Source organism: Rattus norvegicus, chromosome 16 (assembly GCF_036323735.1).
Source record: "Rattus norvegicus strain BN/NHsdMcwi chromosome 16, GRCr8, whole genome shotgun sequence".
In the NCBI taxonomy this organism is placed as follows: Eukaryota; Metazoa; Chordata; class Mammalia; order Rodentia; family Muridae; genus Rattus; species Rattus norvegicus.
In genome coordinates this window covers 149,590-176,572 of record NC_086034.1, presented here as the reverse complement: position 1 = coordinate 176,572, position 26,983 = coordinate 149,590, and the positions used below count along the sequence as shown (strand labels likewise).

Here is a 26,983-nt window from a genome sequence, read left to right as displayed (position 1 = left end):
ATATCTTGGTGACAGACAATGCTATCAAAAACCTGCCAGTGGCCTCCTGTGTAGACCATGATGAGAAGCTCATTGTAGGTGAAATCTCAGCTTTATGACAGTGGCATTGGCACATTGAAGACTCAGATTCTCCCCTGTCATAGAGAGGCTTAATGATCTGAGCCAAGGCTTGTTTTGAGGGGCTAGGATAGTCAATGCTATACCTGTGAGCCCCAAATTCCTGGACTTTGTCCCCAAACAAATCTAGCCAAATTTGCTTCAAAGCATCCAACTTTTCAAAGACAGCTCTTCTTCATAATCACATTTGTCTGTTTCTAAATTATTTCTTGAGACTGGGGGTAGACTTCAGAAGTAGAGACCTTGCCTAGAATAATCTGGGCCCTAAGTTCAACCTAAAACTACAAAAGAGAAACAAACAACAACAAACATAAATTACTTCCTTGTTTCAGGGTGGGGTTTTCAGGTTTTTTTTGCATTTGTTCTAATTATGTGTGGATAAGATTTGATCACAGCAATGGGAGAGTAAATCTTGCAAATGCAGATTAAATTGTCTGATATTAAGATGGCCATCCTTCTGCTTGAGTGGGCCTCAGTGGGAGAGAATATGCCTAGTCATGCTGGGACTGGATGTCCTAGGGCAGGGTGGTATCCAAGAGGGGCTTCTCCTTCCTCTTAAACTCTCTATCCTACTCAAGAGCTAGAATGTCACCAGTCATTTGTATGCACCTACCCTCTCCTCATGCATGCCCTATATAAAGGCATCAAATTCTAAATTTTGTGTATATCATTTCTTTAGGTTTTTCGCAGTTTTAATATGAATAAGTTAGAATCACTACATGTGGTTTTCTGCTTATTTCAGTCAATATTGTTTCTAATATGTTTCAGGCACATGTTTTGAAAGGCTAAGGCTGATTTATTTGTACTGTTCCTTTACAAATGTCACGAATGTATATAATATACTTTGGTCATTTTCTGTCCCCTTTGCCCCATCTCCCCACCCTCACTCCTGTTAAACTCTTTTTACCCATCAAGTCTTTCTCTTATCTACATTTTTATTGTGTTATTTTGTCTGGGACCCCTGGGTTTAATTAGGGTTGCCTGCGTGAGTATTGTTTCATTTTAATTGCTATGCACAGCTTTGTGAGTGAGTGATGGTGGGCTGTGTGGCATCCTCAGCATGTTGTAATCTCACCTGTACATCTCCCAGTGGTGCTCATACACCATACACAAGGGACTCTCAGGTTACCACATAAAGCAATGCTATTGCTAGGTCTGTGGATATTCAAAGCTTGATTTCTCAAAATGAACCTTTTGGTGTCTCCATATTGTCTCTTAAAAATATGTAGCTCCCTGTATATTACTTCCCTTTTCCATGCCTCAAACATTAGCAGCGTAAATAGTGACTCCCTGCCCTTGTTTGTGGTCCCACCATGTGACCCAATAGGTCAGGTGACCACAAAGACAAGTAACAATATCTAAGCAGAAACCCCTTTAGGAGAACCCCCCAATTTCTACCTGTATTCCTTTTCCTGTCTGCTGTAAGAACAGCGTGCCCTAAGCAGGAATTATTTTACTGAGCTGAGTCCTAGGGAGCAGAGGCACCACCAACAAACATGAGAGCAGGCACGAGCAAAGAAGGAATCTGCAGGTGCAGCAGCAGCCACTGAGATTGGGAGATATTTGTTACTGAAACACAATAAAATAGCCATATCAAGACAGTTAACAGAGATTTATTGAGTATCTTCAACTTACCTGACATCAAACTAGTTTTAAGAGTGGCCATGGCTTAAACAGGGTTTATGGCTTTGAGGCACTAACACTCTAGCCAATCAGCTGGTCCCAAAGACTGGGGAGATTTTCTAGTATAGGCTCCAGAGACAAACTTGTTTCTTAGGACCTTGTCTGCCAGGAGTAAAACAGTTGATAAAGGAACGAGGCATTTTATTGATTCTGCTAAATAAAAGCTACAGAAATGAAGCTTGAAGCAGGGTCTCTTGGCCTTGTTTTTCCCCCTGTTTATCTCCACTCTCTGACAGCACTGCTCCTATGGGACAAAGCAACCACCAAGCACTCCAAAGATCTGTAGCCTCCAACTCCTATTAAAGTCTTGATTGAGCCTGACTCTTAGAGTCATCCTGCATCACAGAGAGATAGTATAAAATGGAGGACCTGGCCCTGGGTCATGCATCATGATGGAGTCACTCCATATAAACACAGTGTGGCTGAGCAGAGGGTACCCCCAGAACAGTCAGAGCACTCTGCCCAAAAGGGGAAGCAGGTGCTGAGCAGACATGCCACAAACTGCATCAGCACCCTCAGGTCCCTAACCACTGAACCCCAGAGCTGGCTCTGCCAAACCTCACACTCAGGGGGCATCACATCGCTGGCTGGCATCAGCCAGGGATAGTGTTTACACCATGGAAATGGGAAAGTACTTCAAACCAGGGTTGTTAAGTATTGCAGAGAATCAATTGGCACAAATTTACCAGCAGAACATGATGCAACTGGCTAACGCTCCACCATCCCCTTGTGTGACTCTGCCACTTAGACATGTCCCTGACCTCCAGCAAACTTCATCTTTTGCAGCTGTAAAGTGGGAAAATTGGTCTCTTGCCTACCAAAGTTATATTCCATCTCTGCCAGTTGGAGAATTTTCAAAGGTGTGTTTATGTATGTATGTAGATAGACATCCATGCGTGCACATTTGACTCTAAATTTCTCTCTGCATCAGAAATCATAAGTACAGGCACCTGGTTCAAACTCCAAAGTGATTCTGAGAGCTGTCCCTCCCCTCTCTTGGTCTATTAAATCATTTTCCCTCCAAAGGTACACATGTTGTGGCATAAGGAACAAACTGTTGACAGATGGTGGAGAAACTTCACAGGCCCATAATTGAGACTTATTTTCATACATTTGTGCCAGTTTGAAATCTAATTGCCAATAAAACAATACTGTAATACTGCCACATCTAATACCTCCAACCACTCACTGAAGTTACACTTGAATCCACTAGTAAACTCTAATCTCCCAGAGAAAAATATTCCACGCTCTCTATCGGAAAAGCAGCGCTATAAATCCACATACAGTGGTTCATTTTCAAATGAGAACCTCCTTTCCTTGGTCCCCAAAGAGCTCTTACTCAGCTAATGTTAGTGCCTGTCTGAGAGCAGTACATAGTCTTTGTTTACTTGACAGAAGCACAGATGTGGCTGGGTGAGCCTGTGGTGGGCTCTTTTGCAGAGAAATGCAGAGGGCTTCTCTGGGCCAACTTACTGGCTTCATAGCTCTGGCTGTACTTTGACACACTAGTGGGAGGCCGGCCAGACAGAGAGAGGAAGGATGTAGGAAACCCAACCTTCTCTCCTTGCTTCTTTGTTTTCATTCTCTTGACAGAAAGGTTTGAAGACAAATCAATCCAGATCAATCTGAAGCTGCAAACAAAAAACCAAGCTTTCTGTAGGATTAGAGAGCTCAGAAGCTGGGTTTTGTTTGTGTGGACTGAAAAATGCCACCTGTTACCTGTAGCCTGCTGAAAACTAGTAATGACCATCCTTCCCCCCCCCACCTCAAGCAGAGTCCAGTCCATGTTACAAAGAATATATAGAGGATGGAGCCCTAAGATGCTATTCCATAAGTCATAAGTATATTCCTTGCCTAATATCATCTCTGGATGCATTCTAGGCAACAGCTTATTGTTTTATTTCCATTTTACAGATAATAAACTGAGGTAAAACTTAAACCAGGCTGTTGGTAGAAAGATTCTAAGAGACAGAGGTAAATACTGCAGTGAAACAGTATTTACCAGACACCACAGGGCCACTGGACACATAAACTATTGCACCTGTGACTGTATGCACAAGACCTGCACAAGATCAAGCCAACCCAAACTCAACAGGGATGGGGGAGAGGCTCACTAATACCTACTCTAACTGAGAAGCTATTGACAATTAATGACTGCTGTAGGAGAGCTATTTTTCTTCAGGGATATGGTCCCTGAGAGATTTTCCATGTTCCAGTAGATGGCCCTATACCCATGCTCATACCCAGCACTAAGTGGACTTAGTGGGTTTATAAATAGCACATGAAGTTGGAGAAGAAAGTGGTGGAGGTTATAGGAGAGGCATTTGAGAGGAGAGGATGAGGGGGTTGATTTGAGCAAAACATATGCATCCGTGAACTCTTTAAACAATAGAAAGAAAATAACTAAAATAATAAAATAATTTCATTAAATACAACTGTTTTCATTTTTCTTGTTTTTGTGATAAAATACTCTGACAAAAACATTTTAAGGAAGAAAGGCTTTATTGTGACTCACAGTTCAAGGGAACAGCCCACTGTGTTGAGGAAGGAAGTCAAGTAGATGGTAACATCACAACTACAATCATGAAGCAGAGAGCAACAAGCATGCTGCTGCTCAACTTCATTTCTTCACTTACCACGTGTAGGATCCCAGCCAGGGAACAGTACTCCTTACAGTTAGCATGGACCATGCCTTCTCATATCAACCACGATCATCCCCACAGGCATGCCCAGAGACCCAACTCCCAGATGATTGTAGCTTCTGTTTAGTTGAGAAGACTAACTCATCATATCAACATATTTTTTACTATTTCATTTGAACCACTGAAAATTGAGTGTCTGAATGGAGACGTGTGGAAGTATAAAGCATACACTGGTTTTCAAAACCTAAGAGGAATGGTCACAGGGGGGAGCCGAGGTAATGGAAACCCAAATATACATACTTGAAAGGAAGTAAGTTCTACAACACAATGGAGTAACTGTGGTTTACGGCCATTTACTATATAATTCATATAAAAAATTAGGAGAGAAAATTTCAAAGGTTTTCAGTTGAAAGAGATGGTATTACATGATATAGATATGCTAATTAACCTGATTTAGTGATTATACATTGGACATGTATCAAATTACACACTGTCACATAAACTTGTGCAATTATTATATGTTTATTTTAAAAACATACATAGAAAGAAAAAATACCCTTCAATAATAATGTGTCTGTATTGACTATGTATTAAAATTACAGTTTGGATGTGTTAAGTTATCTAAAATACACTGCTGGCTACTAGAAAAAATGTAAATGATGTGCATTATGATGTTGTGATATGTATTTGTTCCTTGCCCTTGTTTTCTAGCATCTAACTACTAAAATCTTTGGAATGTTTAAAGTCTTTGGGGTTCATTAGCCTATTCACCAACCTTCATGTCTTAGGGTTCTATTGCTGTGAAGAGACACCATGTCTAAGGCAATTTTTATAAAAGAAAACATTTAATTGGGGCTAACTTGCAGCTCAGAGGTTTAGTCCATTACTGTCATGGTGGAAAGTATTGTGTTGTGCAGGCAGACATGGTGCTGGAGGAGGAACTGAGAGTTCTACATCTTGATCCACAGGAAGCAGGTCTTTCTGTGACTATAAGCCACTGAGCCTGGTCTGGAGCTTCTGAGACTTCAAAGGCAGCCTCCACAGTAATATACGTCCTCCATCAAAGTCACACTTTTATCCAAACCACCACACTCCACAACTCAAGGTTAAATTGTTTTAGGTTTCTCTAGAGTCACAGAACATATAGAATGTCTTTCTGTATTGACAGAATTTATTATGATGGTTTGCAGTCTATAGTCCAGCTCCCCAACAATGGTCAGCTGTGAATGGGAAGTCCAAGAATCTAGTAGTTGCTCAGTCCCACAAGGGTAGTTGTTTCAGCTGGTCTTCTGTAAATGTAGATTCCAACAGATGCGCTGGCAAGTAAATGCAAGTGGCAAAGAAGAAGGAATCTTCCTTCCTCCAGTGTCCTTATGTGGGTCTCCAGCAGAAGGTGTGGCACAGATTAAAGGTGTGCACCACCACACCTGGATCTGGGACTTTGTTTTGTCCAACACTGACCTTAAACTTAGAGATCTCCTAGCCTTAGTCTTCTGGAATTAAAGGCATGTACTACCTTTCCTGGGCCTAAGCTTTTCATAGCCACTATGCCTCAAGATCTCCATGCCAAGATGCAGGTCAGAAACTTGTGTCTTCCAGTCTCAAGAACTGGATCACAGGTGGAGCCCTCCAATTCTGGATTGTAGTTCATTCCAGATAAAGTCAAGTTGACAACCAGGAATAGCCATTACCATCACCAATAGCCAGTGATATAGTCAACCATGCCTGTGTAACGAACCTTCCATAAGAACCCAACAGGACAGATTGCAGATAGCTTCTCAGTAGGTTCCTGGGAGGTAGCAAATGCATGGAACTAATACACTTTCCCCCATACCTGGTCCTGCCGATCTGCTCTGGTTGATTTTGTTACTCTACAAAATACCTGAGGTTGAAAGGGATTTATTTAGTTCACAATGGCTAAAAGTTCTAATATTACCTTCCAGGCCTGGCCCTGGCTCCCACGGCTGTATGATATCATGGTGGTACACAGCAATCTCTTTCCTTCCTCTTATAAAGTCTCCAGTATAAATCATGGGGACTCCTCCCATCCTACTTAACCTAATCCCAGGCCTCTTTGGATTAGTATTCGCTAAAAGTAAAGAGCAGATAGAATACATATATATCACAAAAGGAAACTTATTAGATGCTTGGGTAGTACAACAATGACTGTCTGTATTCTGAAGAGGCTGAGATCCTAACTAACAGCTTCTCTGTTCATGAACCTGGTTACCTAAGAGGTAGCACCAAGGGCCAGGGAAAGTCTTAGAAAGTTGCTGGTCTTCAGCCAACTTTGGATCCAAAAAATATTGGAGTCTAATGTCAGCAAAGAATGACAACAACAGCAGTAGCTATGGACATACTCATCACAAATGGAAGACAGACTAGAAAGCATGAATGGAAGGCAGGCTAGCAAGCAAAGCACTTCTTTGGTGTACACTTGGAACTCTTTACATCTGAGACACTGCAGCTAGAAGGAATTGGCCATTCTAAGGGAAGCACTTCCCTTTTTAATCAAATCTTCTTGGAAACATTCTCAAAAACCTGCCCAGACAAGTATCTCTTAGTTAATTACAGATCCAGATTAAACATCTCAACTTCCCAAAGGCTCATGGCTGAACTACAGTTACATTAAGGTTTTAGTTTCAACCTGAGTTTCCGAAGGCACACACCGTACTCAAACCATTGTACTATCTCTTCATCCAACCTTCTTTAGTAAACCAGGAGATGTATGTGTTTCCCTGGTATATTGTTTGAATGAGAATGGCTCCTGTGGGCCCCTATGTTTACATACTTAGTTCCCAGTTGGCAAAATTGTTTAGGAAGGATTAGGAGTTGTGGCTTTGTTTGAGGAGATGTGTCACCAAGGATGAACTTTGAGGTTTCCAAAGCCTACACTATATCTTCTCTCTCTCTCTCTCTCTCTCTCTCTCTCTCTCTCTCTCTCTCTCTCTCTCTCTCTCTCTCTCTCTCTGTCCCTGTCTGTCTTTATCTATGTGTGTGTGCCTTTCTCTCTGTGCATCTCTGTCTTTAGGTCTCTGTCTCTCTCTTTGTGTGTGAGCATGTCTGTCTCCCTCTCTATCTCTGTATCTTTGCATCTATCTCTGCATCTCTGTGTCTCTGTCTCTCTGAGCTCTCGGTCTCTCTCTCTCTCTCTCTCCCTCTTTCTCTCCCTCCCTCTCTCCTTTCCTCTCTACTGCTTGTGGATCAAGATGTAAGCTTTCAGCTGTGGCTCCAGCACCTGCCTGCTACCATGTGATGGTCATGGACAATAACCCTCTGGAACTATAAACCCCAATTCTTTATTTTGTAAGTTGCCTTGGTCATGATGTTTTGTCACTGTGATACAAAGGCAGTGAAGACTCCTGGGTTCTGTGAGCCATTCCAGCCAGTTGAACCTGAGGGTGTGGGAACCCTGCTTCAATGCCACTCAGTCAGACACCCAGGAAAATAATCATGGGCCTATGACTGGTGTGGGAAGACAGGCAGTCTTGAGAAGTGCAGTACCCATCTGGGATAGCTGATGCTATTTGTAGACTCGAGAGTCATCTATTTCCATATTAGCTCTAATCAGATTGGAAGACAGCCGGCTGGTGTTCCCCATAGAATTTTTTGTTTGCTTGATGGGACTGCACACACTATCAGTGATTAAACAGGAGAATGGAGTTTGTGTACCCTGTGTCTTCATGTAGATACATAGATAGATAGATAGATAGATAGATAGATAGATAGATAGATAGATAGATAGATAGATAGATAGAGCTTCATTTATATATAGCCCACACAGCCATGACATAGATCATGCAACTGCCTACCTTTTTTGTTTAGGCTGAGTACCAATTTACCTATGTTCAAATGGGCACAGCTTGAGGTTATTGGGGGGTGTGAATCTGGAGGGTGACTCAGTCCCAGAAACCCCTTTGTCCTTTTTGAAAGGCTTGGTGTCCATCCAGGTGTTCCCTAGCTTCTACAAGTGTCATCTAGAGAATATTTGAAATATTACCATTGTGACAACAATATAATGTTCCCTTTATGACTTTTCCAGTTCTTCTAGCTCATTCTCTTGTGGGCCAGGGTCATCTTGCATCTTAATCCTGTCACCAACATAGGTCTTACCTTACAGCTTCTTCACATTCAATCAGCTTGCCTCCAAATCTGAAAGAAAATGACAGTTAGATGGTCTACATCCAGAACTTCTCTCTAGTATCTGAATTCTGCATTCAGAGATGCAGCACCCACATAGCAACACATCTGGGTCCTGTCAGTGTCTGCTTGCTAAATCTACTCTTTCTGTCTTTCAGTCAAATGTGCTCCTCTGTACCTTGGCTGAAATCACTGCAAAGGAGCTTTCCAAAGGACACAACCATAGACACATGCAAGAACACCGCCCCTGGGAAGTGGATAACAGTGTTTTTATATCAGAGGACCACAAGCAAGCACTTGCATGCTGACTAAAATTTGAATTGGTTAAAACAGAGTCTATGCCCACCTACAGGAATGGCCTGCATCCATTCTTTAATGATGTTATAGAAAAGTACATAATGACTTGGAAAATTGCCCCTAATATATATTTAAGTGCTAAAAGCATATTACGGAACAGTGTGTGAAGAATGATGCTATTTTGGGAGTATTTATTTATGTATTTGGAGGAAAGACTGCAAAAAAAAAACCTCATTGAAATTATCAACATGGCTATGGTGTGTAAACATGCACACCTTGCAGCATACAGACATTTACTCTTTATTTTGTCTTCAGGGCTGTGGACTGAATCCAAAGCCTTTAGCTTGCTGAGCAATGAGTGAAATCCTCAGCCTCACTTTTTCCTCCAGCAGCCACTCTGCTTCTCTCCTGTTTTCAGCAAACTCCTTGAAAGAGGAGCTCATGGGTGTACTCAACAAATGATAGCAATTATTAGGAGTCATGGAAATTATTAGACATGGCATGACAATTATCACCAGAGTTAGAAATGCACAAAACATTCTACCACTGTACAGCCTAAGGAGACTAAGAGGGGAATGTGGGGATGTCAGGAGCAGCTCAGCTCCCATATCCCCTGATTCTCAGAGGAAGCCTACACAAGGGATGTGATAGAAAACCAGTGATTCACCCCAGAACACAGCTGCAAACAGCAGTCATCACGCCCCTCACCAAACAATGAGTATAAAACCTAAACGTGTTATATGTGCATAACACAGGATCATCGGTGGCTTTTTGTATTTTCCAAGTACCTGTTACCTGACTTAATGGAAAGTACATGGGCTCTGGGTCTGACAGATCTGCATTCGAGCCCTGGTCAGATATTTACTAGCTATGTGACCTTGGGAAAGTCATCCAGTTTCTCCTCCATCATCAGTAAACACCAACAAAGACCACTAAAGCATGTTGTTGGGAGGCTAGTTACTTAGAACAGGTTCAAGATTATGTACTGATTAACAGTTACAGGTTGAGAGGACCTGCAAAGGCAGAGGTAGCATTCTGTGAGGCTAGACCTCCAAACAAAGGTCGCTTTATGAGGCATTTCCCTCCGAGTTACCACACCCCACCCCACATGATCTGAAGCCTTGTCTGCAGTCATATGGAGGAGCATGAAGCCTAGCAAACAATGAGTTTAACTGATTTATAAGGTTGTTGTGGAAAGGTAAGAGCTGTTGAGATTCTGAAAAATAATTGGAAAGACGGTAGGACTTGGCTTCTAGGTGCTCTGGCTTGGGAGGACCTGGCCAGCTCCCCAAGAGCACAGGTCCTCCCAGGTCACCCGACAAGGAACAAGACCTAACCTGGATTCCTCTATGCCATTCCAGCCTAATGATGTACTAGACACAGACTAGCTGGCAGCCTTACACCATCAGGGAAAACTTCACTGATGCCCCAGAGTCCACATGGAGGACACTGATTTTCTTTGGCAGAAACCATCCTGATTCTCAGATGACAGACGGACAGCCTTTCTAACTCTTTAATATCACATCTCAAGAATGGGGCTCCCTCCATCCCTGCCTACATCTAAGGAGGCAAGTGTTAACTCTGGCCAACCCTGAAGAGGAAGTGTTCACTGAGGGAAGGTAAGAACGCCCCCCCCTTCCCCGGAGCTAGCATTATAGGTGGTTGTGAGCCACCTGATGTGGGTACCAGGAATCTAGTCCTAAGCCATCTTTCCAGCTTCTTATTTGGGCTTTAGTTGGTAAAGTCAATACAATGAGAACACACTGAGAAAACCTGACCAGGTGATGAGCTTCTCAGGAGTAACTGGACAGCTGGGAGTGACTTGTGCACTCTGGGGGGTTTTCAGACCCTTGAGTTCTTATCATTCGGTTTGTGACCCAAATCTCAGTTCATTGTGCTTTTGTCCAGACCTTGTTTCTTAGCTTGAATTTCCTCTTTTGGTTCCCTTTCAATACGGTGTCTGTGCTGTATTTAAGACATAATTCAAAAGCTAGTCCTGAAACTAGCTCAGTAGAAAGCTTTTCTCACTTAGCTGCAAGGACATAGAAACTTGTTCTTAATTTGGTCTCATTGAGATAGAAATCTTCAAATAAAAAAGCACAATACCATTGTCTTAAAATTATACCTAAAAGTTTACAATAATTTCTTTATACTGTGAATACTCCCATAATATTGGTGTGAGAAGATCTGGACTCCTGGATTCCTAGGGATAGAACTCTCCTGATCTCCTAATATATCTTAGAGCATCTCATCCCGTGGGCTATAATCCTTTTCAACACATTCAAACACATAGCCCCTCCCACCAATTCTACCTTTACTCCTTTGATCTTCCAAATCAGCACATTCTCTCAGGTGTAGCATCTTCTTAGGTGACCAGCAATACCCCAGTACAAGAAGCATGTATTCTTGTTTTTGCTTATGCAGGAGTTCCATGCCCTCTTCTGCTTGGTGGAGGAGCAACTGCATAGAAGCTATGTCTCCAACTTCACATTTCCTAACCTTGACACTAAGCACCAGATTTGCTCTCTGCCCGTCCTTGCTATCCTGGTCACCCCACAGTATCCGGTAGTCAACTGCACTCAATATGCCAGTCACTTCAGGCTCCTTCCTTGTCACATCCCACATGTGCCCATAGTTATACAACCCTGCAATTACCTCTGTCCACTGCCTACCTCTTCCAACTCCCCTTTCATAATCTATCCTTCCCAAGCTGCATCCTTGAAATGACACTATCATTTAACCATCTCCTTGTCATCCTGTCCCCCCCGAAAACTCTGTTCTCTGAGTTCCTTAGGTGTGTACAGGATTTGGTATATCTTCTTTAAGGCTCATATAATTGAGGAAGTGGCAGCCTAATGATGCATTAACTCTTCCTAGGCAGATATGAACAAATGACTACTCCAGTCAACAGTGCAAGTAATGTTGGCTATGGAGGGCCTTTAACCTCAGCACTTGAGAGATAGAGGCAGTAGATTTCTGTGAGTTCAAGGTCAGCCTGGACTACACAGCAAATTCCAAAAAAATGCTATTGACAAAACAGTTGTGATCTATCCAAGTCTAAGTGAACCAATGAGTTTATTTACTTACAAGAACGTGGGTGAAGGGACAATTATAGAAGCTTGGGTGACCCAAAACAGTTATAGCACTGAAAAGTCCCCACCCTACATGAATGATGACTTCCCTGTAGTAGCAGAGATGGAGCCTCCCTCCAGCTTACCTAACACCCCTGAAGACTGCATGCAGTGGAGCAGAATTACATTTAACTGGAGTGGGAACACAGAAGGAAATGAATCTCACAGAAGAGTAGAATGATTCTTACCTCCTTCTCTGAGGAAAGGTCAGCAGGCCTGATCCTGAGGGTCTCCTGTGGGCAATCACAGTTACTCTGGTTACAATGGTAATAGCTGCTATGCTAAAAACATTAATTTAGATTCCCAAAGACACACGAGTGGTTAATTGGTAGACCAGAAACCTTATGCAGATCCGCCCACCTCCAAGTTACTACTGCCCACTTAAGTGTATAAGTGATGTCATTAGTTAAAGACGACAAAGATGACTAAGCTATCATCTTTGCCTTCTGAGAGTTCACCATTTTAGTTGGAGCCAAGACAAACAAGATGATCTGTTTCTAAAAAAGATTTAAATCTCAGAAAAAGTGACAGCAGGAGACAAGAGAAGAATGTGTCTCTCTTTTGATCCTTGTTGTATGAGAAAGGGATCAAGAGTCACAGAGACATCAGATATTTTCCAAAGGCTTCATGATAGCCAGTGATGCTACCAGCATGCTAATTCAGGTGGTCTGACCTTAGAGTCTGAGTTCTTAACTAATATACTCTCCTACTCCACTGCACTAGTCCCCAGGAAGTTGTCACTACTACTCTAAAGTCATTTCCCTGTTTTATATGTTTTATATGTCTCTATAGTCATTTCCAGTGTAGGGGAGCTAAGTACCACGTGTGCATTTGTAGTGAATGGGGTGTCTCTTTCTGCTGCCTCATAAGACCACCTAAAAGGACATTGAAGGGATTTTAAAGATATACAACCCAATTCAACAAAGACAACAATATTGAAACATCAATAGAAGAGAATTTGACATGTTTCTAGAATAGAGACACTGACTAGAAATTGGTAAGCCAATGGGAGAAGAGACAGCCCAGAACCAAATGAGAATAGGTTTAACAGATGGAAAACACACCCTGTTATGTGTTGTGTTGTGTTGTGTTGTGTTGTGTTTAACCTTATCATGGAAAGGTTAAAACTCAGGGTGTTTAAGAAGGGGGAGGGAAGGCAGAATGAGAGATAAAAAGATAGAGGTTAAATCTAAGACCTTACAAAGAGCATCACCCTTCCCCTCCAGCCTGTTTACTCAATATCATGGCATGGACCACCCAAGGAGAAGGAAGAATTTGCTCTCTGGAAGTAGAATGAGCTACCTGAGAAGCTCTGGCACTGAGGCCATCTCTGGGCAGCAGTAACATACTACTTCTATCCTTCTATCAGAAAGGGAACAGTCATATAAATAGTAAATATTTTTCCCACCGCATGGTCACCCAACAAGCCCTCTGTCCTCAGAACTTCAAGCTCACTTTCTTATATACAAATGGACAACCAAGCATCAGAAGACATTTAAGGTAAACCTTCAACATGGAAGTAGGATATCGAGAATTGCAGAAAAATAAATTCGTTGACTAGGGAGATGGTTCATGGTTAAGAGTACTTATTACTTTTGCAAAGAACCAGAGTTTAGTTCTCAGAACCCACATCTGGAGACTCACAACCACTTGTAATTTCAAATCCAGAAGATCTAACACCTTCTTCTATTTTCCACAGAAACCTAAACTCACACACATTTACACCACACATACAGACACACAGAGACATGTAATTAAAAATGAAATATAAGGGCCTGGAGGACAGCTTAGCAGTTAAGAACACTGGCTGCTCCTCCAGATCTGGATCTGATTCCTAGCACTAACATGGCGGCTCACAACCGATCTGTAATTCCACTTCCAAATGATCCAACACCTCCATAGGTCCCTACACGAACATGTGCATAAACATATCCTCAAGCTCATACACATGAAATATTTTAAATATAGATAAATAGTTTTTAAAACAGATCCATAAAGACATATTTTCAAGGAAACATACCCATATAGCAGGCAAAGGGGTGGATGAGGGAAATCTTTATTTAAGACTATTCCAGTGAAATACAGTACAGAATTTGCCTCCATTCTGAAGAAAGCAAAACCAAGAAGAATTTAGCAAAGGACCAGGAGGCCAGTGGATAGAATCTCACTAGAGGGAGATGCCACTCCCAGGGCAGCCCTGCCTAGCACACCCTAATAGGAGTTTTACTGAAGGCCAGCCAAGATAATCAAGTATCAAGACTTGATATCTTAGTTACTGGTCTACTGCTGTGAAGAAACACCATGACCTAGTTAACTCTTATGAAAGAAAGCATTTGATAGGGGAATTACTTTCAGTTTTAAAGGATTGGGCCATGATCATGGCAGGAAGTAGACAGACATGGCACTAAAGCAGTGACTGAGAGCTTTGCATCCTGGTCTGCAGGAGGCTGACAGAGATAAAATGAGCCTGGCATGAGCTTTTGAAACCTCAAAGCCCACTCCCAAAGTCATACCTTTTCCAACAAGGCTACACCTCCTAATCCTTCATAAACAATTCTGGTAACTGAAGACCAAACATTCAAGCACATGAGTTTATGGGGGCCTTTCTCATTCAATCCACCATAATTGGGAATGAGGAATCTTAATCCAATTTGAGTGTGATCAAGCAACTCTTGCCTAAATGACTTAGCAGGATTCTTAGACTAAATTGGGGTTTTATATAAGGAAATGCAGATAGGCTCAGGAGAAACTTCAGAAACCTGTCAAAGTTGGGTTAAAGAAATCATTGTCAGAAGCTATGTCCAGTTAGCAAAAAGAAAAGCAGAAAGATTAAAAAAAAAGTTACTTCTTTCATGGAGGGAGAAAAACGAAACACAAAACAAGTTCAATATGGAATGAAACAAAACAAAGGACTCTGAAAGTTTGCAATGAGATCGAAATCAAGGTTTTTGTAAGAAGGGATCCAACAAACCTCTCTGGAAAGTAAAACAACAGAAATGTTAGAAAACTAGTTGAGAGACCACAACGATAGAACCCAAGAGGTGAGATATTTGGCTACCAGGATTTTCAGAGAAAGAAGGAGGACAGGGGCTTCTCCACAGAGGAGTCAAATGAAAAAGGCAAGACAAGTAATCCTTAGGGGCAGCAGAGTGTGAAAAACTGCAGCGGCCTGAAAAGGTGCACTGTGAATGGTTTTGAAAACTGTGAATGGTTCTGATAGGCAGAAAATAGGATTCCTGGGAGGAGACCAGCCAGACCGTAGATTCTAAGACACTCTCAACCTGTGGGTTGCGACCTTTTGGCAGTAACATAGCCAATCTCCTGCATATTAGATATCTACATTATGACTCATAGAAGTAGCAAAATTACAGTTATGAAATAGCAATGAAATAATTTTATGGTTGGGAGTCACCCCAACATGATGAACTGTGTTAAAGGGTCTCAGCGTTAGGAAAGTTGAGAACCACTGCTGTAAATTCAGGTCCACAAGGTCCTGAGTACCACACACAAGAGTCTGGATTTTTATTAGATCCTCCCTTCCTTCCTCCCTCCCTCACTTCCTTCCTCCCTTCCTCTCTCTCTTCTTCCCTCCCTTCCTTTCTTCTTCCCTTCTTCCTTTCTTTTTAAGCAACCAGGGTCCTGCAATGTCACCCAATCCTCACAGCTTATCCTCTTTTCAGCCCATGTTCCTGCCCCAGCTAGTTGAGGACATTTTAAAATGACAAGAGAGATGATCAGATTTATACAAATGGACAATTAAAAGTCAATGCTATGTGACACATAACCACAAACCAAATAGCTTAAACAGCAGCAGCCTTACTTTGACTTGGAAATCTGCAGTGTGAACAGGTCTCAGTAAGAACCGCTGTTTCTGTACTTTGAGCCCAGGAGTTCAAGCCCAGCCCGGGGTACATAGCCAGACTCTCATCAAACAATGCAAAGCAGCACAGTACAACCAAAATGGCTGCTTCAGCTTCTGCCACACATGTTCTTCAGGAACACTGATACAGTGGCTTTTCCTAAATTACCAGCAAATGTCTTATTGAGACTCATAACATATAACTGGGCCACACCTACTCACTCCTGAACCAATCCCTGTGGCCCAAGCAAAACTGTACAGGGATTGGCAAAGCCTTGGTCACGTGAAAATCTGCTCCCAGACAAACACACACACACACACACACACACACACACACACACACACACACACACACACACACACACTGCTCTGCTTCCTCACTCCAGCCTCCCTTCCCCCTCTGCCTGTTCTCTTCCTTGGCAGAAAGCTGCCTGCTTCCTTGGCTAGGTGGAAGGAATGCTAATTCCTCTAACTGAAGAGCTCAGTCCTCAGAAGGGCCATTTACACTCTGCTCAATACGACTGATGGAGCATAAACTAATTAATTCTCAGAACGAGAGCATCTCTCTCGGGTTTGTCCCAAATAGTAATGAATCATTACCAGCCAGGACCTTAGCATCTGCTCACTCAATCAATTCCCCTCCAGCCGCATGCTAAGAATGTCATGGGTGCTGCTGCCGGACTGCCAGGCAGCCTGCATCTCTTGGCCCCCAGAGGCCCATTAGTTTTCTGAAGAATAGAAGACCTCAGATCTGGAGGGATGATGATGCTATACGCACACAAGGGTGCAGCTTGTTGGGGGATGGCTCTGGACATGGTGGAAGGAAATGGTTCTTCCCATCAGAAAACCTTGGAGCTGAAGAGATCTTAAAACCAAATAGTCCCCCAGCTCGTCTTGCACACCCCTGATGACAGTGAGCTCACGACCTCACATTGTACTGTTTTGCATACTGCTTGTTAGAATGAAATCAATAATTATATTTAAATATAGGCAGCTTGAATGAAGACATCCAGTAAAAGACATTAAACAATGGGGTACAGTTAGTCTACAGAAGGACAAAACAACCCATTCTACTGAGCTACAAATAAAACTCCTCTGTGACCCTAAAGGAAAGGAAGCCATGACCGTGTCTAAATTCATGGCACCAGTCAGAGTAGAAGATAGAGGAGGATTACTATGTATACACAGACATGTATAGGGGGATGCATTGTGCCATGAGTTGGAGAGGGTCTGGCATGACTCCCAAGGACTCATGAACTGGGACATTGTTCTTTAATGTGGTGGTACTAAGAGGGGGTGTGCCTTTGAAAACACAAAATCTAGTGAGACTTATTTAGTTCACCATGGTTCCTCCCTCAGAAGAGAATGCCACCAGATTTGGCAGTATACACCTTTAGTCCTTGGTCTCGGAGAGACAGAAGCAGGAGATATCTGCAAGTTCAACTCCAGGCTAGTCTACAAAGTGAGTTCCAGGATAACCAGGGATATATAAATTAAAAACAATAACAACAAAAATCCAAAAAAACAAAACACTCACTCACTCACACACACACACTCACACACACACACACACACACACACACAAACACACACAAACACACAATCAAACAAGAGAAGGCTGACCTCATGAAGTAAGTTCTTGTCAGACCTGTGATGTATATCTTAAATGTCCTTCAAATGTCTTGTCTCAAAAGCTCGATCACTATATTATGGCGCTATTGAAAGGTGGTAGAAACATTAAGTAGAAAAGTCTAACTGGGGGACCCTTGAAGGAAATATTGAAACCTTGACCACTTCCCCTAGCTTTCTGTCTTTTCTTCCATCCCCCTTGAGGTAAGCAGCTTTGTGCCACCACAGATCCAAAAACAATGAAGCCAAACAACAATGACCTGAAGTCTGAGCCAAAATAAACTTTTTTTCCAAGTTAACTGTCTCAAGTGCTTTGTCATTGTGATGGAAAGCTCGCTAACAGAGTGCACATTATAAGAATGTGCCTAATCCACAAATTACTTCTGGCTTCCTGGTTTGAAGTGTGATCTCTTTCTCTCCATGAACTCCACTATGCTACCATTAAGTCTTCAATTTTGGAGGTAGCCTCTCTCTGTTCCTTCCTCCCTTCCCCTCTCACCATTTGATACAAGGGTTCACTGGCTGTCCTGAAACTTGCTTTGTAAACCAGGATGGCCTTAAACTCAGAGATCCATCTGCCTCTCCCTACCAAGTGATGGAATTAAAGGTATGCACTATCACGACCCAGTTTCTTGGTTTTTTTTAAAGCAATATTAACCAACCTTGTGTATCTCATTACATAGGCATGTGTGTAAATAAATAATGCATAAATAAATACACAATTAACAACACTGAAAAGGTCATTAAATAACTTCTTACTAAAGTCTGTTTTTTTCTGAAAGTTCCCACTTAGCTAAAAATCTATCTCCTTTTTGACTGGTTGGCTGGTTGGCTGTTTGGTTGGCTGGTTAGTTGGCTGACTGACTAGCTGCTTGGTTGGTCACCTGGATGGATGGATGGATGAATGGTTAGACAGATGGATATTGATTGGCTGGTTGATTGGTCAGCTGCTTAATTGGCTAGTTGTTTGTCTACATGTTTGACTGGTTGACTAGTGGGTTGATGGACTGGTTGGATGATCAGCTGGTTAGCTGGTTTATTGACTGGTTCACTGTCTAGTAAGTTCATTGGTTGGCTGGATGGATGCGTAGATAACTTGTTGGTTTGTTGGCTGTTAATTGGCTGGTTGGTTGATTAGCTGTCTGGCTACCTATTTGGTTGGTTGATTGGTTGGTTGGCCTTAGACAGAGTCTCACACTAAAACTTTAGCTGTCCTGGAATTCACAATTATGTACATGCCAGGCTGGCCTTAAACTCACAGCAATTTCCATTTATCAGTTCAATATGTAGACATTTGCAAAAGTCCCAGATGAAAAGGAATAAAATAAACCAGAGGGAGACAAGGAGAACAGGGAAGATGGTAGATTAAAATAAAGTATAGTCATACTGTCATAGTCAGGGTCTCTATTGCTGTAATGAAACACCATGACCAAAATCAACTTGGGGAGAAATGGGTTTATTTTGCATATGCTTCCATATCACAGTTATCATTAAAGTCAGTCAGGGCAGGAACCTGGAGGCAGGTGCTAGCGCAGATATCATAGAGGAATGTGGCTTACTGGCTTGCTCCTTATGGTTTGCTCAGTCTACTTTCTTGTCAAATCAAGTACAACCAGCTAAGGAATGCTCCAGTCTATGATAGATTGGGCACTCCCCAGCAACCACTAATTAAGAAAATGCCTTACAAAAAATATAATCCTAGACGCCTATGGACACCTGATAGTTTATAAAGAAGTTAGAACAATACAATGGGGAGGGGTGTACCTTCAATAGCTGATCTAACTTGAACACATTGGCACAGAAGCCAAATTCCTGAACAGAACACTGATAGTGCAGGCACTAATATCAACAATTAATAAACGGGGCATCATGAGACTGAAAAGCTTCCATAACACTGTCAGTAGGAAAAATGGCAGTCCACAGATTGGGTAAAGAGCTTCACTAAGCCTACACCTGATAGAGAGTTAATATCCAAAATGCATAAAGAATTCAAGAAACTAGACATCACAAATCAAATAATTCAATTTTTAAAATGAGGTACAAATCTAAACAAAGAATTCTCAATAGTGGAATCCCAAATAACTGAGAAATACTTAAAGAGATTTTCAGCATCCTTAGAAACCAGGGAAAACAAAATCAAAACTACCTTGAAATTTTATCATATACCTGCCATAATGGCTCTGATCAATAACATAAGTAACAGCTCATGCTGACGAGAAGGTGGAGTAAGAGACACACTCTTTCTTTACTGGTGAGAGTGCAAACTTGTACAACAACTATGGAATTGACCTACCTCAAGACCCATCTATATTATTCTTGGGCATATAGTCAAAGAACGTTCTATCCTATCACAAAGACACTTGCTCAACTATGTTCACAGCACCTTTATTCATAATAACCAGAAACTGGAAACAACCTAGATGTCCTTCAACCAAAGAATGGATAAGGAAAATGTGGTACATTTACACAATGGAATGTTTCTCAGCTTTTAAAAACAATGACATCATGAAATTTGAAGGTAAATTGACAGAACTATAAAATATCAACCTGAATGGAGTGACCCAGATCCAGAAACACAAACATTGTATATACCTACTTATAAATAGATATTAGCTGTTAATCCATAGACCCAGAGATGCTAAGTAACAAGAAGGGCTTTAAGGATGACACATGGATCTCTTTGGGAATAAATTTTGTGGGTGGATTGGGGGCGGGTTGGAATGGTAATAGGAGGGATCAGGTGGAGGAGTGGAATAGAGGAAGAGAATATGAAGAAAGGACTGGAATTGAAGGGCATTTGAAGGATGATGTTGTACAAACTCCCAGGATTCTAGTGGGTTTGAGCCTAGCAAGGACTCCAAGTAATGGAGGATACAGAGCCTGAACCAGTCTTCTTCTGTAACCAGGCAACTTCCAATGGTGAGGTTGGGACACCAACCTAGCCACAAAGCCTTCAGTCTAACCTGCCTGCAATACATGCTATGGCAACTGAGACAGGGAACTTGTGGAAGTGGTCAACCAATGACTGCTCTAATTTGAGACCCACAGCACAAGAGGGGCCCATTCCCCAAACCGCCTAGATGACCAACATCTGGAGGCTGGATAACCCAGAGACCTAGGGTAGAGAAATTAAAAAATTAGAATTATCCATCAGATCCCTTCCCTTGCAGCTCAGGAAACCTATGGAAGAGGGAGAGGAAGAGTTGTAGGAGTCAGAGGGGTTGAGAACACCAGGAGAACCCACTAAGCAGGGTTCATAAGGACTCATAGAGTCACATGTCATGGAGCCTATGTGAGTCTGAGCTAGGTCCTCTGCATATATTTTGTGGTTGTGTAGCTTGGTGTCCTAACAGTGGGAGTGGGGGCTGTCCCTGACTCTTTGCCTGTTCTTGGGACCCTTTCCCTTCTACTGCGTTGCCTCATCCAGCCTTGATATGAGGGTTTGTGCCTAGTCTTATTTTGTCGTATTATGCCATGTTCAGTCCATATCCCTGGAAGGTCTGCTCTTTTCTGAAGGGAAATAGAGAAGTGGATTTGAGGGAGAAGGTGAGGATTGGGAGCACTGGAAGGAGAGGAGGGAAAAGAACTGTGATTGGGATGTAATATATAAGAGAAGAATAAATAAATTGCTTTAAATGCCCTACAGGTTTTCCTGCCTATAGTCCATGAGACATTTTTTTCAATGGAGGTTACCTCCTTTCAAATGACTCTAGCTTGTGTCAAGTTGACATAAAAACCATCTGGCATAGACACACATGATGAAACCTGTTACTCATATGCTAACTTTTAAAAATTAATCTTTAAAAACATAAAGAAAGCTCCAGAGACTCTCTTCCTTGGCTTCCAGTATGCTCAAATGAGGATCAAGACAGCATTTCCACTCCAAATCTGACCATAAGACCTGGGCACAGGGTAGTAATTAGTCCTCCACTCTAAAGATTTAGTTCCCTTCTATCTTACAACCTGTCAACCATTCCCTTTCAAGAACTCTCAGCTCAGGGTGTATCCAACTTCCTGCCCATCCACACCAAAATGTTTACTTCTTGGTATTTCTCTATCCAACCTATGACCTCCATTTAGAAGACCTTCCCACTATTCCAAGTTTCTGTATCCTCCTCAGCAAAAAGGCAAACTCCTTCAGGAAGTATGCCATGGTTCCTACCGCTGCTACTTGTATTTCTCTTCCCCAGATTATCTTGTTTGCATCTAGATTGCCTCCCAGACTAGGATACTCACCCTCCTAGAAATTCCCAATTTTAGGTGTTCATCCTAAACCTACATTTCTACCTAGGGATAATGGGTCACATCTATAATAACACACAGGTGAAATGTTAGGACTGCCCAGGAGGAGTATCGTGATTTCAAGGCCAGCCTGGTTTATATAGTGATTTAACTAATTTACTGATCAGTTACTACACTTTAATTTCTCAAGAAGTTAAATGTTTTCCTAAATTCAATTCCCCAAGACAAATCAATCAAGAAAATAAGTAAAAGTATCATTAATTCTCTTGAGGGAATTAAAGAGCATCAGTTCAAAGGGACCCTAATGGAAAGGAAGTCAGTGGCATCAGAGCCAGAAACGCTGGCTCCATCAGAACTGAGGCCTCGGTGACCATGACAGCATGTCTTCTGTCACAGTTCTCATGTGATCAGTGTCTGCTGCCCACTCTTGTCAGGACTACTGAAGTATTCCTGCAAATCAAACAAACTGAGTGTAAACAGTTCAAGTGCTCGGCAGACTTTGCACAGATCCTGAGAGCAGCTCTCAAAGGACTAATGTATTCCACAAATCAAAGGAACATGTTAGTTGGTAGTTTTGATACAGGATTCTAAAAATGTGTCTTTTTAAAAATTTTTCTGCATGTGGATCTATGCATCTGAACTCAGGGGCCCTCAACAGATGCCCCTGGAGCTGGGGTTACAGGCAGTTATGAGCTGCCCATCACTTTCCCAGCTTTTATGAAGCAGGACTTATTGCTGAACCCGGGGCTCCCCATTTCAATTGGACCAACTGACCTGAGAGCTCCTGAGGTCCTCCAGTCACTGTGTTTCTAAACCTCTATCAATATCTCTTTCTTTCTCTGTGTGTCTGTGTGTCTCTCTGTGTCTTCCCAACCCCATGTGTGTGTGTGTCTGTCTGTCTGTCTCCCTCTGTATTTCTGTCTTTGTGTCTCCTTTACCCCATGTGGTGAGTGTGTGTGTGTGTGTGTGTGTGTGTGTGTGTGTGTGTGTGTGTGTTACAGAGGGGCAGAATACTGGCAAGGAAAGAACCAGCCTTTCTTGCCAATTTGTTCTCGTATGCCAATTGTATGTGGCTTGGGCACAATGCCAAAGCTCATTTCCTCTCTACTCTTCTGTGGAGTTTTGCATGGTGCAGCTTTCTTGAACCCTAATCAACTGTGATGTTACAAATATCAAAGGCATCCGCCAATGCCTTATTCCAAGACACAAGAACCCAGAAACCTCAGAGGTACCCACTGGACTTCAGTATCAGCCTATAACACTGGTGTAGAACTCTTTGGAGATGTGGTGGCCCAGGAGTTACCCATGTTCCTATAAGTAAACCCTCCACACACACACACACACACACACACACACACACACACACACAGCGGTGCTTAATCTTAATTGTCAACCTGATAGGATTAAGAATTATCTTGGGAACAGATATCTGGGCACATCTCTAAGGGATTATCTACATTAGGTTAACTGGGATAGGAAGACTTGCCCTAAATGTGAGAGGTCTGAAGTCCCAGACTGAAAATAGCAAGCTAAAAGAAAATACAAATTAAACAAAGCATTTATCTCTCTCTGCTTCCTCCATGTAAATGCAATGCTACCTCCTCCTGCCGCCACCATATTTCTTATACCATGATGGCATGTATTCCCTAGAACTGTGAACCAGAATAAGCCCCTCCTTCCTTCCCTCCGCCTTCTTTTCCTCTCCTTCCTTCCCTCCCCCACCCATTCCCTCCTCACCCCTTCCCCCTTCCCTCCTTCTCTCCTTCCTCCCTTCAGTTGCTTGTGTCAGGCATTGTATCACAGCAGTGAGAGAGTTAATAATGCATCCATTATCCTGTAAATAACCCTTTGTGGTGGTTTGAATACGTTTGGCCCATGGAAAGTGGCACTATTAGGAGGTATGGCCTTGTGGGAGGAAGTACACTGCTGTGGGGTGGGCTTTGTTCCTTTGTTGAAGCTCTGTTCGGTGTGGAAGACTCAGTTTCCTCCTGGATGCCTTTGGATCAGATGCAGAGCACTCAGCCCCTCCAAAACCACGCATGCCTGGATGCTGCCATGCTCCCCACCATGATGGTAATGCACCTCTGAACTTGTAAGCCAGACCCAATTAAACCTTTATATGAGTCACCTTGGTCATGGTGTGTCTTCTCAGCAATAAAACCCTTACTAAAACACTCTCCAGAAATTCCTTGGTTCAGGAAATAAGGTTGGATGAAATCCTTTATTTGGTTTATTGGTGCTCTGCTTAGGATACATAGATGACTTTTTGCATTTGTTTATCCATCTACTAAAGAAAGACATGAAACACGTGTCTATCACTGATCTCTAGCCAGGTAAACAGGATAATCTGATTGGCTAGACCCAGCTTATTGTCTAGCACAGAAATGGATAAAAGAATCCACAACTTAAAACTACCTGGTCTAGAAGAATGTTATTTTTATTTGGGAGGTATAAGGTTTGAAATAGGGCATTGGGTAGCTCAAGCTGATCTAAAAACTCATTCTGTAACAGAAGATGGTGACCTTGAACTCTTGATCCTCCTACCTCTACCTCCCAAGTGCTAAGGTCACTTATGAGCATCACCATGCCCCCCAAAGAGATAGTGTGAATGAAAGGGTGAGGTGAGGCCAATGTGTTGTACCTTTCATCTCAGCTACAGTCTCACCTCAGAAGGTTGTATTAGATGGAAGGAAAAGCCAAGGCCAGCCAAAAGAACTAGAAATACACTTCTAGCATTTACCAGCAGGAGTCCCCAGGCCTCTAGGGAAAAAAAAACCCTCTTCTCCCCAAACTCCATCAGCACTTTATATTCTGGAAGACCTGAGAAGGCCCATTGTTCCTCCAGGAGTAGACTGGACTAATCCTGAAAGGTAGAGAAAAACCATATAGATGTCACCTCTTTCCCTACTTTCTCAAGAATGAAATTAACATCACCAAGGCCCAAGCACCAACTTGGAGAAGAAGACTGAAACTTTAGAAAGGTGAGCATTTATGTGAAGAAACATCATGGACTCTCAAAGGGTCCCTTCAATTAGTCCTGATAGGGAACCATAAAAAAAAAAGTGAGCAGGAGAGAGAGGCAGGAGATAGCTCAGTGGATAAAAGACCAATTATAGACCTTAGTTTGATCCCTGGAATTTACGTGGTAGAAAGAGAGAACAAACAACTCCTGAAATCTATTCTCTCTCTGTCTGTCTGTCTCTCTGTCTCATGTGTGTGAGTGTGTGTGTGTGTGTGTGTGTGTGTGAGAGAGAGAGAGAGAGAGAGAGAGAGAGAGAGAGAGAGAGAGAGAGAGAGAGAGAGAGAGAAACACTTTTAAGCTGAAGAGTGGGAAGGTTTTAGCTCTGAGGGAACATGTCTGGTAGAAATTAAGTGTTCCCCTACAGGAAGGGTCTAGAGAAAGATGCTGATAAAGTCTAACCTGAAGAAATTTGCAGGTTTCACAAAGATCTCAGGTGAATTTTGTTGTTAGTGTTAGTTTTGTTTTTTGCTCATGCATATGTCATAAAATCACAGTGATGTGCCCAGGATCCTAGAGATGCTGAGAGGGTAGCAGAGACCTGAACAAGGTTTGCAAGTACAGCGTCTGCGTCTGAGCCCCTCCCTGTCCTGCTGCATTAGAACCTCCCCCCATCTTCTCCCTGAGCTTGGCCTTTTCTTTGATGGATGTTTCTGGTCAATCTAGGTCTTTCCTGCTTTCCACCTGCTAAGATGATATTGTCTCTCAGAGCCAAAAGCCCCAGCACTTACCAGGACTCAGCGGCAACCTCAGTGGCCCCAGACTCCCGGCTTCCTATTGCTCCTTTATCAGCATGCCAAACCTTACTCCAAATGGCCTCCCAGGGCCCGAGGGAAAAAAGCCAAACTCCTCAGCTTGGCATTCCAAGCGTTCCCCATCTGGTGCCCACATGCTTTTCCTCTCACCCCCACTGTTTCTGCACTCTTGGTGCCAATCAGACCTGCCTAGTCTTTCTTCTTCACCTTCCTATTTTAACTTCACCTGCCCATACTTCCACCATACCCCCTTACTCAGGAGGTCCTCCACAGTTCCTTCACTGGGAAACTGCTGCTCAATGAAGAATTCTGAAAAGCAGAGGTATTGCCCACTAACTGATTAGCATTATGCAAGTCCCATTGTCTGGGACGTCTCAGAGTCACCTGGCATGGAATTGCATACCTGGTAGGTTTTCCCCAAGACCTAAATAAGATAATGCATGCTGGATCTCTTGGTAAGGTACCCTGGAAATGCTGCTTCCCTTTATGTTACATTTTGAATCTGAAATGTTCCCTAAAGATTATAGGCTTGACTGACATTGATTTACTTCTATTTCTGTTGCTGTGACGAAATTCCCTGACAAAAGCAACTTCAGAGAAAAAGGGTTTATCTTGGCTCGTAGCTCACCATAGCAGGGAAGGTCTGGCATGGGGAACATGAAGCCAGCATATCCAATCACCCAATCCAGGAGCAGAGAAAAAACAAAAGAGAGAGCAGATCATAAAAACCTCAAGGCCTGGGGTTGGGGATTTAGCTCAATGGTAGAGCGCTTGCCTAGGAAGCGCAAGGCCCTGGGTTCGGTCCCCAGCTCCGGAAAAAAAGAAAAGAAAAAAAAAAAAAAAAAAAAAAAAAAAAAAAAAAAACCTCAAGGCCTGACTCCCACATGACACACTTCAACCAGTAGGGTTCCACCTCCTAGTGGTTCTACAACCTTCCCAAATAGCACCACCTGCTGGAGACCAAGTGTTCAAACACCAGAGCCTAAGGGGGCATTTCACATTCAAACCACAACTGATGGGGTTTTGAGAAAATGACTAGAGGGTAAGGGCTCATCCCTCATCAGCAGAGTAACACATTTGGTGGTTTCATAATTTGACTCATTACTGGGAGGTGGTAGGGACTTAGGAGACACTGCCTAATAGGAGGAAATAGGTCACTGGGCTCATGCCTTTGAAGGGTATCATAACACTGGCCCCTTTCCTGTTTATTTCTTTCTACCTCTCTGAGCACCACAAAGTAAGCACCTTTGATCTACTGTGCCCTTCCACCATGAGGTTCTGCCACATGATGGCCCAGTTAAAAAAAAACAAAAAAAAAAAAACAAAAAAACTGAAAACACAAAAAAAAACAGAAAACAACAACAAAATGCTGCCAACCAACAATGAACTGCAACCTCTGAACCGATGACCCCAAATAAATCTTCCCTCTTCAAAGCTTTTTACCCCCTTCAGGTTATCACAGTAGTATT

At 42.5% G+C, this 26,983-nt stretch overlaps 1 protein-coding gene across 9 annotated transcripts in view; it reads right to left on the bottom strand.

Moving 5' to 3' along the window:
• The window catches only part of LOC134482310 (uncharacterized), a 399,485-nt gene extending 373,841 nt beyond the window's left edge, over positions 1-25,644 (bottom strand). For 5 of the 9 annotated variants that reach the window (XR_010058329.1, XR_010058330.1, XR_010058327.1 and 2 more), the window contains exons 1-3: positions 25,491-25,600; positions 12,199-12,243; positions 8,556-8,594 (exon numbers count right to left, since the gene is read on the bottom strand). The gene's annotated coding sequence lies outside the window, so the exon portion shown is untranslated. Of the gene's footprint in view, positions 1-8,555; positions 8,595-12,198; positions 12,244-15,830; positions 16,118-25,490 lie in introns of those variants that run through there. The other 4 variants (XR_010058332.1, XR_010058328.1, XR_010058335.1 and 1 more) reach the window with 4 other exon arrangements.
• Between the last annotated feature and the right edge of the window lie 1,339 nt (positions 25,645-26,983).